General features: G+C 51.6%; 1 long non-coding RNA gene across 1 annotated transcript; it reads right to left on the bottom strand.

Annotated features, from left to right (window-relative positions):
* Positions 1-1811: 1811 nt before the first annotated feature.
* LOC139440116 (uncharacterized) lies at positions 1812-15528 on the bottom strand. The gene is made up of 2 exons (XR_011650170.1): positions 15485-15528; positions 1812-2475 (listed from the first exon to the last, which is right to left on the bottom strand). It is a non-coding gene; the product is annotated as an uncharacterized lncRNA (long non-coding RNA).
* Positions 15529-15895: the final 367 nt, after the last annotated feature.

Genomic DNA, 15895 nt, shown 5'->3' on the forward strand with positions numbered 1-15895 from the left:
TTTGTGCTCGCTGTCTGCTCTCTGTGTCACTCGCTGTGCATGTTCTTCCGTGTCTGCTTGTCTTCTCTTTAGGTGGCACCAGGAACTGATCCTGGGACCTTCTGGAGTGGGAGAGAGGTGAACAATCTCTTGCAGCACCTCAGCTCCCTGGTCTGCTGCGTCTCTTCCTCTGTGTCTCTTTTTGTTGCATCATCTTGCTGTGCCAGCTCTCTGCCCCAGTCAGCACTCCTGCGCAGGACAGCTTGCCTTCACCAGGAGGCCCCAGGAATCGAACTCTGGACCTCCCGTGTGGTAGACGGGAGCTCAGTCGCTTGAGCCACATCTGCTTCTTATCCATCCAGTTCACTCTTGACCAGCTGACGTTCGATGGCTTGGTTATATCTGGGCAGGCTGGGGACCACAAAGTAAAGGAGGAAGTGCTCAAGTGAGAAGATGCCTCAGCTTTTGTCTCAGGTGAGAGGGCATATAGCATTGTGTGACTACTGGAAATGCTTCCTTGGGGAATCAGCACAAGTAGAAGGTTTGCTCTCTTAGCCTAAGCGGTAGAAGGTGTTATACAGATGCCCCCGCCACACAGGGACTACTTTTTAATTCCACCACTGTGTGTTGAAAACTAGGGTGATTGGCCAAAGGACATTGTTTAGAAATTGTTTCATTATTTCATTTTTGGACCTCAATCTACATGAGGCATATATATTTTTTCATTGTGGAACCATATCTAACATAAAACTTCCCATTTTAACCATTTCGTAGTTTACACTTCAGTGGGATTACATTGACACCGTCATGCTGCCATCACCACCATCCATTACCAAACTGAGACCCCGGACCCACTAAACAATAACTCCCCAGCCCCCCCCAGCCCCTAGAAACTATTAATCTATTTCTGTCTCTACGGATTTGCTTATTCTAGAGATTTCATGTGTGTGGACTCATACAGTATTTGTCCTTTTGTGGGTGACTTATTTCACTCACCATAATGCTTTCCAGGTTCATCCGTGGTACAGCATATATCAGAACATCATTTCTTTCTACAGCTGTATAATATCCCATTGTATTGGATGTACATACCACATTTTGTTTATCCATTTGTCTGTTGATGGACGCTCGCGTTGCTTCTATGTTTTGACTATTGTGAATAATGCTGCTACAAACATGGGTGTACGTGTATCTGTTTGAGTCCTTGCTTTCAGTTCTTTTGGATATATACCTAGGAGTAGAACTGCTGGGTCATATGGTAATTCTAGTTTTAAGTTTCTGAGGAATTGCCAAACTGTTTTCTACAGTGGCTGTGCAATGTTACAATCCCACCAACAATGTATAAGGGGTGAATATAATTTTTTTTCTTTTGTTCTTTTATGAACATAAATTTTTAATGAGGTGGCAGACTTGGCCCAGTGGTTAGGGCATCCGTCTACCACATGGGAGGTCCCCGGTTCAAACCCCGGGCCTCCTTGACCCGTGTGGAGCTGGCCCACGTGCAGTGCTGATGCGCACAAGGAGTGCCGCGCCACGCAGGGGTGTCCCCCGCGTAGGGGAGCCCCACGCGCAAGGAGTGCGCCCCATAAGGAGAACTGCCCAGCGCGAAAGAAAGTGCAGCCTGCCCAGGAATGGCGCCGCACACACGGAGAGCTGATGCAGCAAGATGACGCAACAAAAAGAAACACAGATTCCCGTGCCGCTGACAACAAAAAGAAACAGAGATTCTTGTGCCACTGACAACAACAGAAGCGGACAAAGAAGACGCGACAAATAGACACAGAGAACAGACAACCGGGGTGGGGGGGAAGGGGAGAGAAATAAATAATTAATAAATCTTCAAAAATAAAATTTTAATGAGGTTGTTTGACTCCTAAGCAGAGGTCACAGTTTTTGAGAACCCTCTTGTTCACAAGTAAACCTTGCCCTTTCTATTATTTTCCGCCAGCAAGGAGGCTTCCAAGCCAACGGAAACTCTCCCCTGCCCCCCAAGTAGGGTCTCTGATGTGCCAGTTCAGATTCTGCCAGTTCACTGAAGGGTCGATGGTGGTGACGGCCCTGAAGACGCTCACCAAGTCCCCTTCATCACATCCCTAAATCACCGCCCCCAGCTGCTGTCACCCCTTGTGTCCTCGGGTCCCTGCTCTGGACCTGGCACCTGCTCGGGTCCTAGGAGAGCCCCCTCTTGCTGGTCCCGAAGGTGGCGTGGCGTTGTGAAAGGCCGCATGCTCTCTCGCTCGCAGGATCTCTTGGGTCCTTTGCCTTTCCCACGCTGCGCTGCCTGCAGGCTCCGGACACACTTACAGCACTGTCAGCCGTCGCTTTCCCCAGACCACAGACGCACACAGCCCTTACCGTCTCCACACTCTAAGCCACGGGGGAGGGGGGATTGCAGAAAACGCGCACTTGTGCATGCAAGAAGGGGGAGCGGGCGTGGCTCAAGCGGTCGAGCGCCTGCTTCCCACTGGAAGGTCTTGGGTTCGGTCCCCAGTGCATCTTAAAAACAAAAAAAAACAAACATGAGCAAATAAACGAAAAAATAAACCAAGTCAAGGGAGCTGATGTGGCTCAGTGGTTGAGCGCTGGCTTTCCACATACAAGGTCCTGGTTCAATTCCTGGCTCTGGTACCTCAAAAAAAAAAAAAAAGAGGGGAAGGTGGTGGAGGACGACACTATACGATGAGACGATAGGAGTAACCACAGAGACGCAGGGTGAAGAGGGCAGTAAGAAGGCAGGCCCAGGGGACAAAGCCCGAGAGTGCCAAGCATTTGGCTTGGGCAGGCAGACGCCAGCGGGGCTCCCTGTGCTGACTGCTGGAGCGAGGCAGCCCCTCGGCGACCCCTTCCTACACGCTGAAGCACGCCGTTCTCCTGCGAGTTGTGTGGACCGCAGCAGGGCACAGAGGAACACAGGGCAGACCCCGGCTAACAGCGGGAGGGGGCAGTGGGGACGACTGCTCCTTAAACGGAAGGCAAAGTAAGGGCTGGGTAAGGTGACTGCCAGGACCAGGTCTCAAGGTTACTGTGAGCCAAAAGGTCAGGCTCACTTTCCTGGGAATGGCAATGTCTGGATACCTGCTGCATAATCCCGGGACACTGAAACAGTAAATGCACATCAAGCTAATGGATACAATGTGCCTGTTAAAGGACATCTCAGACTGTATTTCGTAGTCTTATCAATATTATGTTTATGAAACATATCTAATTCATAATATTACAAAAACGTTGAAAACCCAGTGATGTAAAAAGTAAATTGATATAACAATGTTAATATCGGACCAAACAGACTTTTAAGAAAAAAAAAAAAGCACAAAAACAAGCATTATTACTTACGAATTATTATGTGTACGAAGGACCATTACTTAAAAATAATATACCAGGAAGATAGAGGAATACTGAACATGCATTCATTTAGCAATATAGTCTCAAAATACATGAAGCCAAAATTAAAAATGGACAGAATTGCAAGGAGAAAGTAACAAATACACAGAGGGGAGATTTCCATTCATCTTTTTCAGAAACTCTAAGTTTAAAAAGACAAAAATGGGGAAACGGACTTTGGCCCAGTGGTTGGGGCGTCGGTCTACCACATGGGAGGTCCGCGGTTCAAGCCCCGGGCCTCCTTGACCCGTGTGGAGCTGGCCCATGCGCAGTGCTGATGTGGTCAAGGAGTGCCGTGCCACACAGGGGTGTCCCCCGCGTAGGGGAGCCCCACGCGCAAGGAGTGCACCCATAAGGAGAGCCGCCCAGCGCGAAGCGCCCACACTTCCCGTGCCGCTGACGACAACAGAAGCGGACAAAGAAACAAGACGCAGCAAATAGACACAGAGAACAGACACCCCGGGGAGGGGAGGGGAATTAAATAAAAATAAATCTTTAAAAAAAAAAAAAAAAAAGACAAAAATGAATGCTATAAATACAAATCATTTTAACAGCACCATTAAATCTCGATCTAATGGACACATACAAAAACTGGAGAACACACATTCTTTTCAAGAACACAGGACAAAATATTTACAAACATAGACCATAAAGCAAGTCTCAAAAAGACCAAAATGTATATATTTAGATATATTCTGTGACCCCAGTGAAGTAAAATAAAAATTCAATTTGAAAAGTAACTTTAAAATTTTTATTTGGAAAACCTCAAGCACTCTCCAAAATAATTTATGGGTTAAAAAAAATAGTTGTGGTTATGAAATGGTATAACCAAATAATAATGAAAATAATACACATCAAAATTTGTGGCTGTTGCTAAAGCAGTCTCTATGTATAATTTTAAATATATGGTAGAAAACAAGATTGAATATTAATGAGCTACATATTCAATTTAAAAAGTTAGAAAAATAAGAGACCATTCAAAGACAGTAAAAAGAAGTAGAAAAATAAAAGAAAAAATTTATTAAATCAGAAACAAGCAATGATTGACAAACCCAAAAGCTGGATTTTGAAAAGATTAATCAACCTGACAAACTTCTGGCAACATTCTTTCCAGCTGGCTACACGGCACCCATGTCTTATTTATCATTGTATATTCAAAGGCTGGCAGCCTGGTTCATAATCAATGTTCAGAGGGTTTCTTCTGTAAAATTTTTTTTAATTTATTTAATTTTTTTTTATTTCTCCACCCCCCCCTCCCCAGTTGTCTGCTCTGAGTCCATTGGCTGTGTGTTCTTCTTTGTCTGCTTCTGTTGTCAGCCGCACGGGAATCTGTGTTTCTTTTTGTTGCGTCATCTTGCTGCATCAGCTCTCCGTGTGTGCGGCAGCATTCCTGGGCAGGCTGCACTTTCTTTCACGCTGGGCGGCTCTCCTTACGGGGTGCACTCCTTGCGCGTGGGGCTCCCCTACCCGGGGGACACCCCACCCCTGCGTGGCACGGCACTCCTTGCGTGCATCAGCACTGCGCATGGGCCAGCTCCACACGGGTCAAGGAGGCCCGGGGTTAGACGGACGCCCTAACCACTGGGCCAAGTCCACTTCCCATTCTTCTGGGAAATTGAATGTCCTTCCTGAGCGGGAAGTTTGTGGATTCCCAACACAGTATTTATCATATGTCATGATAAGTGACTTATTACTAATGCAATGGAATAAAACACTAACATTTAAGAAGGTTGTACTTAGAAAATAATAATCAGCGCAAGTCAAGGTGATCCTTGTAACATTCCTCGCCCTTGGATGAGCATAAGAGGGGAAAGGGCAGCATGTAGCGGGGGTGGGGGTGGGGGCGGGGCCTTGTTCGTTGCTCAGGGCACCCCAAGGACCCTCTGCCCTTCACCTGAGCCCAGGGGACAGGTGCAGGACCACGGGCTGATGACAACGGCTGTGCCCGAGCTTCCACGTGGTCGGGAAACCCGCACCGCATCCTTCTACGAAGTCACAGACGTCGGGCTCAGCGTCCACAAAGTCAGACCCAGTCAAGCAGGTCAGGGCGCGACCAAGAGGGCGCAAGGTCTGGACCTCTCTGGCCGAGGGCGGGAGGCGGCAAGGTGCGCGGGTCCAGGACGGACTTCAGCGGTCCCGGAGAGGCCTCTTCCCGCATCCCAGAAATGCCTGTCTCCGTGTCCAGGCACGCAGGCCTCAGCTCCAGCCCCGTCTCCCACTCCAAGTTCCTTTCCTCTGTGGCCCCAGCCCCCACCCTGGCCCTGGCCCCTCAGCCTTAGCCGTTGCTAACCCAGGGTGAATCCTCCCCGCACAGGGCCGGGCTGGGTGGGGAGAGCTGACAGCACAGGGCAGGAGCGCAGAGAGTGAGGTCACTGCCTGCTCGAGGCTGAAACGGAGGAAGAGCCGCCCACTGTCGAGTTCTGCCCGGTCGTGTGGGGTGAGCTCAAGGGCGAGCCACGAGCCGGGAGAGGAGGAAGGCTCTGGACGCCCAGGCACAGCTGGGAGCCACATGGCCTCTGGTCACGGGCCAGGCGCACAAGCAGGCCAGCAGGCAGACGGCGAGGACAGCACGCTGCGTCTGGCTCTGCGGAGAGCGGCTCTCGGGAAACAGCCCCAGTGAGCGTGCCGTGGACCAAGGCAAGGATGCGCCGGCCCGCCCCTGTCGCCCTCACGGTCCCACCTGCTGCGTCAGCAGCTCCCGGGAGCCTTCGAAGGTAAATCCGGGCAAGCTAAAAACAATCGAATGGCACCTCATACTTTATAGAGGGCTTCCAAATACATTATCTCCCAGGAGCCTCACAACACCCACTGGGAAGTATATATTTAAGACTGTTTTTATTGTGCAAAGAGGAAACAGGCTTAGCAAAGATAAGAAACTACAGACGGACCTGGGACTTCTTACTCCAGACGGGGTTTCATGCTCTTGTTTTTCAGCCAAGCCCTGGCCTTACCCTGGGACAGACCGTCAAACCTAGATCTAGGGAATCAAAGTCTGCATTTCCCCAGCATCACGGGGTGATGCACATTCAAGGTGCTCATTAAAATTTGAGAAGCTCTGTTTCCATCACATCAAACCACTCCTCATAAACAGCTGGTGACTCTTGGGACGTCCTAGTATTTTAGAGCTGGCAGAGACCTCTCAAAAGCTTGTAGCCCGGCTCCATCATGGCACAAATGATGATGCCGACAAATTTTCAAAAATTTGTCCTAGTTCCTAGCCAAGTTCCTAGCCAAACTCAGGTAAAAACTCAAGCCTCCTTTCTTTTGACTCATAAGGCTTCCATTACACCTGTCCTTTTCCTTTTATTTTTATTTTGTCATACTTGGTGCTTTACATTTGGGGTTCTCTTTTAAAAGCAGACTTTCCGGGTTGTGTGACTCAGGCTAACAGTGAACCTCATTGCATTTTCTGTGCATGCATTAGCAGAGAAAGAAAACACTAGCGAGAATGGACGCCACCATGGCCTTTTCTTTGCTTGGCATCTCCTACTTTTTCAAAGTGATTTATACCCGTGCTTCAGTCACATGAGAGAGAGCTGCAGAAAACCAGCCTGTATGAAAGATCGCTCCTGGTAATTTGGGTACAGCCATTGAGTCAGTTGCAAATCCATATCAGATGGAATAATACGTGGAGACATACACTTAATAATCATGTTTGGAGAGGTATCTAGATGTCTGCAAGGACGCATGCCAGCCTAACCCTGCATTTGGCCAGCGCAAGTGCAGGGTTTGGCAATTATCTGGTTAATTTGCTAACTGTAGCCGCCAGACCAGATAATTCAGGCCAGTGGTAGATTTTTGAACCTAAATATTCTGGTTTGGCTGTCTTCATGGATAAAGTTAACCTGATATTTGCCAATTCACTGCTTCCTCCATGCTCACACGCGTGTGAACACACAGGTTGGGTATGCATGCACGTATAACTCAGATGTCAGCGTGGGTCATTTTGTTTTTTGGGGATCGGATAATATTGACTCCAACACTCAGCCCACAAGTGGTGGGAAGCCCAGAGCCCCTCTCGGTATCTCCAGGAATGTCTGGGGTGAGAACGGGGTTGGGTTTGTGATTCTCACACTCACTTCTGGCTCTAAGTCCCTGCTTCTCTGGAATTTTCTCTTTCTCTTCTGCCTTGCCTCTTATGGGTACTTCCACTCTCCACCCGCACTGATCCACAGTCCACGTTCCCTGATTCTCCAAGACCTCCCTCACCAAGATCAGTGGCTGGTGTAGACTTTCTCTGCAGATTTGGAAGTAACTGAGGGGGTAGTTCTTTGTTGCACAATAGAACAGATCATAGTGGTGATTACTAGAATCTTTGTCCTTAAAAGTCCTTCAGCTGTTTCCTCCCCCCACATTCTCACTGCAGGGAACCGTCTCTCCACTTAGACTCTAGCCTCCTGGCATGTGTCTCCATTCCCCATCCACTCTCCTTCACCCACAAGTTCCTGTGGATTGCTTACTTCTTGGTCTCTGGTCCTAGCCCATCCTATCTGAAGGCTACTTTACACAACCCAAATGGCCCACCACAATGTTTCTTTAAAAAAATGCACAAGGAAGTCCTCGGTGGGCCCCGTCATCCCCGCCCATCACTGACCGGGGGCCCTTTCCCAACACGCCAACACCTTCCACCACAGGACAGATGGACAGGACCCACGTGCCGGTGCACACGTGTCAGTGCATGTGCAAGCACCGGGGAGAGTAGATGCGAGTACAAGTGTGTGCATGTGTGACTGTGTGTGTGGGAGTAGCCCCAGGAATTAAACCAAGTGTGATCAGGAAGTGTGTACAGTGCGTCGAGGCGCATCCATCAGATATCGGAGCCAAGGCTGGGAAATCCCACATGCCAGCCCCCAACAAGGGGATTCCACACATCCAAGCTGCACCTGCTTAGAATAAATAAATAAATGGTGTGGGAGGCAGCATAGAGATGCAAAGGAAAATAAAGGGATAAAACCAGGGGAACTGGAAAGACAGAAACAATGAGTTGAACAGCAAGTTGCTAGGTCATCTTGGTTCTCAGAGCCGTGGGCTGTACCAGTTTACCACGATGCCACCAGGAGGGGCAGAGCTGGGCACGGCAGGCGCTGGGGAGGGTTAGCAAGACGTGCTGTAGCCTGCCCTTCCCCAGGGGTCTCTGAGGCCACAAGAGAGCCCACCTGTCAAAGTGGGGAAGGGGGTGGCCTTCCCAGAGAGAGGAGGAGGGCAAGGAGGAGCTCGTGGAGCCCGACAAGCACGGCAAGCAGAGCCTTAGCCGCAGCCTCAGAGTTCGAGGTGGGAAGAGGTGACAATGGCCTCTCCATAGCCCCTCCTCCCATGCTGCTTTGCTTTCCCCAGAGCTTCCGCGCCTCCTGGGGACTTAGGCCCTGAGTCTCTGGACAATAGTTTAAAGTCACAGGGAGGGACTGGCCCTGCCCTGGCAGCGTCCAGGCAACTCTGCTGCTCTGGGTGTGGAGAGGCTGTTAGGAACCTTGGGCTCAAGGACTCTGCCCCTTGGTACGGGGCAGCCTGCAGCTCTTCTCCTCCTCCCTCGCCTCCTCCAGCCTCCCCAGATTCTGACCTGGCAGGGGCAGCTGAGATCCTCCCAGAGGGATGAGATCTTCTCAAAGGGTCAGAAAACCTGGGTTCGCATCCCAGCTCCAAGTTTACTTCCCGTGTGGCCTTCGACGGCTTACACAACCATGTGAGCATTTGTTTCCTCGCTGATGGGACAGTAGCGGGAACGCCTCCCTGCCGGGGCTAGGGGATTAGATGCGAGAAAGCAGGTCAGGCACCCAGTCCTGGGCCTCGGGAGCACTGGGTGCTGGCTCTGGGTTTTTCCTCCCGGGGCCAAATCATGCACCTGAGGACTTGAGGGCATGAGACAAACCTTACTCATCTCTGTCCCCTCAACAGCTGGCGCAGCACGCAGCGTGCCCTGGGGCATCCAGGAGTGTATGGAAATGAACTTGATTTGACCACAAGTCAGAGGCGGTCACAGAGCAGGAAGCATCTGACTGGTTCTATGACCCTGGAAGGGCAAGAACCCCAATCCTCATTGCCCAACAGCGCCGTGCCCAGCCTCCACCTCCCTGCATCTCACTGAGTGGCTCTCAGAGCTGGCTCGTGACCTCATTTCCTTCAGGCGAGGCTCATCCTGGCTCCCTTACCTGAGTCGGTCTCCCAACGGCGCCATCTGACTCCAAAGTCCCCGCACACCCCACCTCCGCCCATTATGCCACCCTGCTGTGACCTCCAACCCCCAGACCCACCTTCTTCGCTCACCTGGTTGCCAGGTAAAATTACAAGCTGCCCAATTAAATTTTCATTTGGGATCTAATTACCCTAAAAAGTGATTTGTTGTTTACTGGAAATTCAAATTTAACTAGCCAGCCTTTATTTTTATTTGCTACCCCAGTCAACCCTACCTAGGGTGTGTCTTTCCATCACCCAGTCTTTTCTTCCTCCACGCCTTCCTTCCAGCCCCACCAGACCCTAACTGACCTCAGCAGCTGAGACCACGTGGTCGCTTATTCGTTCACTCATTCAATAAGTTTTTACTGCATGTCCACCAAGCGCTACGTGCCAAGCCCTCTTTGAGGTATGACTGATGCAATAGTGCAAAAGCCAGACATAATCCCTCCCCACATGGCGCTTACATTCAGGTGTGCACAGGAAAACTAAGTAAACAAATAAATGATGCCAAGTTATAATAAGTGCTATCGTGAAAATAAATTAGGTGGAGGACCGGAGTAGAAGTTAGAGGAGGAAGGCTAGTTTGGACCAAGCAGTTAGGAAAACTGCTCTGAGGAGATGACACCTAGGCAGACCGAAAGGATGAGAAAGGAGCCACCCGTGAAGGGGGCTGCGGGTGGGGAGGCATTCAGGTCCTGAAGCAGGGAAAGGACTTTGACTATTAGGATCCGAAAGGAGACCTAGGTGCCCGGCCAGTGGGAAGGGACATAAGAAGAAGCCAGGAAAATGAGAAGAGTCCAGAATCATTCAGGGTCTCATAGAGCATTGGGGTTTCCAAGAAACATGTGCATACACACATACACAAGGCACACTGAAAGATTTTGCATGCAGGGGGGGCGGTGCACCACGATCTGAATGCCACTTCAAGAGGACAATTCTTAATGCCTCATGGGATATGAAATGGGGGGTCTGTGAATTGGGAGCAGGCAGTTCAGTGATGACACCTCTGCAAAGTCCAGGAAGGAGAGGATGGTAGCTTAGGGGGAAAATGGGGTGGTAGAACTGAGAGAAATTGTAGAATTAAGAGCACATTTTGGGGGTAGAATTTGCTGGGCTTGGTGGAAAGCTGGATGTGAAAGGTGAGGAGGTATCCAAGAACAGTCTTCAGCAACTAGAAAAATGGAGGGGATGTAGGCAAGACGGGGATAACAGAGTGAGAACTACGAGTTCTCATCTGGACATGTTAAGTTGCAAACATTTGAGAGACCTCAAATTTCCAGGGGGAGCTGCTATGACAGAGCTCAAGAGGTAGAAAAGGCTGGAGTCAGAATCGTGGGATCTGCCGTCAGACGGACCGTCTCTGTCTTGGTTTTCTAGGGCTGCCATAACGATGTGGGTGGCTTTTAACAATGGAAATGTACTCCCTCACGGTTCCACATCAGGCAGAGCAAGGTTGGTTCCTTCTGGAGGCTCTGATGGAGAATCGGCTCCTTGCCTTACTCCTGGCTTCTGGTGGTGGCAGCAATTCTGTGTGTTCCTTGGCTGGTAGCTGCCTCACTCTGATCTCTGACCCGAGGTCCCTGTGTGTCTCCTCCATGTCCCTGTGCCTCCAATAATCCTCCCTCTTGTAAGGACCCCAGTCACGGGATGTGGAGCCCATCCCAATCCAGACTAACCTCATTATAACTTGATTACACTCATAAAGACTCTATTTCCACATTCACAGGTATTGGGGGTTAGGATTGAACATATCTTTTTTTGCGGGGGGGGGGGGGGGAGAGACACAGTTCAACCCACGACAGTATCTAAAGCCATGGAAAGGGAGGGTGGGGGGGGAGCAGGTGAACATGGGGGATTGGCGGGTACGTGGTTGAAACTGTAATGTTGAGAAAACTCTTCAGACAATATCATCAGGAAGGGTTACTGGTTTAGAGTGTTGGATGGAGGGCATTCGGCACAGCGCACATCTGGGGCAGGCTTCTAGGGAGTATGTGAGTGCTCGTCTTGTCATACAGTGTTGTATCAGTGGGGGGAGACCCATACAATGAGTGGGAAGGAGTTGTACCCCCATCCTGGGGAGGCCCAATGTTCTCAGAGGGGAGGGTGTCTCTCGAGAGCATGGGTGGCTCTAATGGGAAGGACAGACTAGTGAGTCAAGCCCTCAGCTTTGTTGCAAATATCTGAATTTTGTCCTTCAAGCAGTGAAGCTTGGTTGTCACTGTGCGCCCTGAGGGGAGGGGGAGAGAGGAATAGCATAGATGGAAGAGGGGGTTAACTGGGGGCAATGGAAATGTTCTGCATGATCGTGCAATAATGGATACAAGCCATGTTAAATTTCACCAAAAATTTATAAAAGTGCACGGTCTAAAATGTAAACCATAATGTAAACTACTGACCATGGTTGGTAGCCGTGTTTCAATATTTGTACATCAACTGTAGCAAATGTAACATCCACATATAAAAAGATCATTGGTGGGGAAGGGGGAAAAGGGGGAGGATGTTGGTATAGGGGAGTCCCCTATATTCTGTACGTGACCTAAAACGTCTTTGAAGACATAATAAAAAAAAAAAAGAGGCAAGATATTGAGGAAGAAATGGAAGAGATTGCCTTGCCACTGTACATACAGGACAACACCTATTACAGTGATGAAAGGCAAAACGTCAAAAAAATTTTTTCATTTTTCTAATACCCCAATTTTTTTTACTTTATTTTAGTTTTTCTAAATTATTATGTATTCTATCTCTAAAGTTTAAACTTATTATTATTTCATTTTCCTAGTAATTGAATTTGGCAGTATATTAGACTTCGGTTTTGAAGAAGTTTTGGATCACAGAGGGTTCAGCTATGGCTGGGGAGGAGCACTGATGTGGGGTGTCACTGATGGGGGAGGCACGGGTGGGAGGGAGTCCTCCAAGGCATGCACATAGGTGTATAGATACATTCGATGTTCGTTGGGTATTGACACAGTGGGTAGAGATTCACACAACTGAGGGAGTGCCGGGTTCCCATCCTGGGGAGCTCTGCCGCGTTCCCCAACGGAGCAGCGACAATCCCCGAGTGAAAGGACAAAGACCAGTGAAGAAGGACGGTCCAGTGATGAGCCCTGGATACCGATGACTATGCTTGGGAGCCTGTGCGCCTGAAATAGGAACTAGGCCTAGAGCTACAGGGTGCCTGAGTTACCTCCTGAGAGCCTCCACGTTGCTCCAATGTGGCCACTCTCTAAGCCAAACCCAGCATGTAAATGCACTACCTTCCCCGCAGCGTGGGACATGACTCCTGGGGATGAGCCAGGAATTGAACAGTTTACAGCATAAACGATAATCCACGCTATGCTGCAGTGCTCCAAAATGTGTTATCAAATGCCACGAATGCACCACACTAATGAAAGAAGATGTCGATGTGGGAAAAGCGAGGGGTATGGGGAGTGGGGCATTTGGGAACCCCCTATATTCTTTAAAGTAACATTTTGTGTGATCTATGTATCCTTTAAAAATAAATAAATAAAAAGCCATGGAAACATACAGAGAGGCCAGAAGGAGGCCCAGGACCCAGCCCAAGGAGCCTCGGCGTTAGAGTCACTTTGAAGACAAACCCGCCCAGAAGGCTGAGAAGGAGCTGCGAGCCGGGCGGGGGTGGGGGGAACCAGGGCTGCGTCCTGTGGGGAGAGGGTTTCAGGACGGACGGACGGGACTCCGCTGAGTCAGAGCTGCTGAGCGAGGAAACCAAGGAAGAAGAGGATCCCTCTTTGGGTTTGGTAACTTTCCTAGGAAGAGCTGTCATGGAGGGGTTCGGCAGTGAGGCTGGAGTGGGTGAAGAGTGGCTGGGAGGGAGGCAGAAGCAGCGAGCACAGACCACGTGAAGAGGAGTGGGCTGCGAAAGTGAGCTGAGCAGAGTAGCTGGCGGGCGCGGTTCGGGTTTGTTGTTGTTTAAGATGGGAGATAGTGCATGCTCCTGTGCTGTTGGGAACCGACTGGGAGAAAGCAGAAGAGTGACACTGCGAAGGAGAGAGGGGTTCACCCTCTGCCACATTTGCCCCCTGCCTTTCCCACCAGAGACTCAGAATCGCCTGCGCTTGGGCCTGGAGCCGAGGAGGCAGGACCCTCTGTCCATGCTGAGGATGCAAGCTGGACGGAGCCTTGAGGTGGACAAAGCCGTGCAGGGGGGGAGACCTGGAAATAGGAAACCAGCACTAGTAACTGAGTACCTCGGGAGAGGGGGGCCAGGGCCCTGGCAGAGTCTGCAGGAACAAAAATACTCCGTCGCGCTTGGGCAGTGAGGCGGGTCGGACGTGGGGGGTGGAGTGACCCGGCGTGCAGTCCCCTGGCCCTCAGCGCCCCTCCCTAGCCTGCAGGGAGCACTGCTCTTGACCCACCACCCACCAGGAGCGCCAAGCCCTCAGCACCCCGCGGGCAAGCTCCAGTGCCCTCCCCACAGCCCCTGCCGCTCTGCGCTCCAGCCGAGCGCACCACCCAGGCCTCGGGGGCAGCTCCGCTGAGCCCCGGCCAGGCAGCACTTTTTTCTTCTTTTTTAAGGAGGTACCAGGAATTGAACCTTGGACCTCGTACATGGGAAGCAGGTGCTCAAACCACTTAGCTCCACCCGCTGCCCGCGAGGTAGGTCTTGATTTCTCCAGACCTCTCTCGGATCTCCCTCTTCTGAGATCCAAAAGTTTGTGCCACAAACTTCCCTCTTCCCCTCTCCAACACACATAGGCAACTAGATTGTAAAGTCCTCAGAGGAGATGCTGATTTTCTAACACCATCTATGAACTGATTGAGGGATTGCTTGGTTTTTGTTTTGTTTTGAGTACGTGTGTGTTTTTTTTGTTGGTGGTAGTGGTGTTTGTTGTTGTTGTTGCTGTTTTTGTGTTTTTTAGGAGGTGCCAGGGATTGAACATGCAAAGCAGGCACTCGACCACGGAGCTGGGCCCACTCCCCTGCTTGGCTTCTTTGTTTCATTTCGTTTTGTTTGTTGTTGTTGTCGTTGCATCATCTTGTTGTGTCAGCTCGCCTTCACCAGGAGGCCCTGGGAACCGAACCCAGGACTCCCTATATGGTAGGCGGGAGCCCAACCACCTGAGCCTCCTCCCCCCACCCCTTGGGTTTTGATTGTAAGAGTTTCTGAATGTAGGTCTGGAGCTTCTCCTGCTTTCCTCTCCCACCTGGGGACTGGGGCTCCTGGCCTCCTCTCTGCTCCACAGTCTCACCTCTAAGACTGCAGGAAGCCAGAGGCACATCTCACCAGCAGACAATACCGGGGGCTGGGGCCAGGAGGCTTGGGTGATGCTGAGAGCCTGACGCCCTGCTCCACCCCCACCGCCCCACTGGGACACCCTCTCGGAGGAAAGCAGGGCCTTGTGGGAAGGGAGGCACTGGGCTCCAGAGGAGGGGGCTGGGCCCGTCTCCCTCCGGAGGAGGAGAGGCAGGTGAGAATCGAGGGCCTGGTAGAGGGCAGTGCCTTCCTTCCCCTAAACTTCCATGGGATCCCTGGAACAGAGAAGGGCTGCCCTTGCGCTGAGGGTGGAACCACTGGCCGCCCGTGGGCTAGGGGAGAAGGATGGGCCTGGGGCAGCCGAGGATATCCGAGGTGTTTGGAGCAAGGGGCTAGTGGCTCTGAAAACAGCTGGGGGTCCCATGCTGGGGGCAAGGACTCTGCGGACCTGCCCACCCCCACCCCTCCCCCGCGGGCGCAGGACGGTCTGTTTGTAGGTGAACTGTTATAGGTAGGAGGTGGGAGAGGGAAGGGTCGGTCATCTGCGCAAGCACAGAGGCCCACGATCTGCGCCCCCAGCCGTGCACTCAGCCCCTCCCCCTCCCCCCTTCAAAACCTCCTCCCCTCCCCCCAGCCGACGGGAACAAACGGGCCGAAAGTTTCCAGTTGTAAAAATCGGGGAGGAACCATCAAGAACAAAGATCAAGGCTTCGGATTTTCCATGACACCCGTGCCTACCTGGCGCGGCTCCCATCGCCCAGGCCCTCCGGGAAGCAGGAAGCTGCCACCGGGGCCCGGGCCGGCCTCGCCCGCGGGGAGCAGGGCGCCCTCTCCTGGGGCTGCCTGGCACAGCCTCCCATCTCGGGGTCACAGCAGTCCTGACCGCTCCCGGCGCGCTGGGGTCCCACAGCCTCAGGGGCCGGGACTGGGGAGCTCGCCCACGTGCCCCCGAAACCTGCGGCGCTGCGCAGAGGTCAAGGGTCAGAGGCTAAGGGGAGGGGGAGGAGGCAGAGTCCAGGAGAAAGGAGGTGTGGACGTTGGGTGGGAGGTGGGGAGAGGGGCTGAGATCTGCAGGGGGCCGAAGGGCGGCTGGGACAGGGCTGCCTCCCAGAGGGGGACAGGCGTGGGAGCAGCCAGCGCGGGCTCTCC

Source organism: Dasypus novemcinctus, chromosome 12, assembly GCF_030445035.2.
Source record: "Dasypus novemcinctus isolate mDasNov1 chromosome 12, mDasNov1.1.hap2, whole genome shotgun sequence".
Classification (NCBI taxonomy): Eukaryota; Metazoa; Chordata; class Mammalia; order Cingulata; family Dasypodidae; genus Dasypus; species Dasypus novemcinctus.